The sequence below is a fragment of the Alligator sinensis genome, unplaced genomic scaffold (assembly GCF_000455745.1).
Source record: "Alligator sinensis unplaced genomic scaffold, ASM45574v1 scaffold46_1, whole genome shotgun sequence".
NCBI lineage: Eukaryota > Metazoa > Chordata > Crocodylia > Alligatoridae > Alligator > Alligator sinensis.
Window position 1 is genome coordinate 1,447,326 of NW_005841907.1, and position 270 is coordinate 1,447,595.

Below are 270 nucleotides of genomic sequence, written 5' to 3' on the forward strand. Positions count from 1 at the left end.
ATGGAAGGCCGCCCGCCAGGCCCGCACCATGCTGCGGTAGAACGGGGGAAGGACCACCCCGTTCAGGAAGGTGAGGTCCAGTTGAAACAGTTCCCGGTCAAAGCTGAGGACCCCCACTCGCCACAGGAATCGGCACACCAGCTGTCACCATGGGAGGTGGCTTTCGGTGTACAGGAGCCGCTGGAGGGCCTGCAGCCTTTAGGCGGCCACCCTGCTGGCCAGATCGATCAGGCCCTGGCCCCCCTCGCCCGTGGGCAGGCAGAGCGCCGC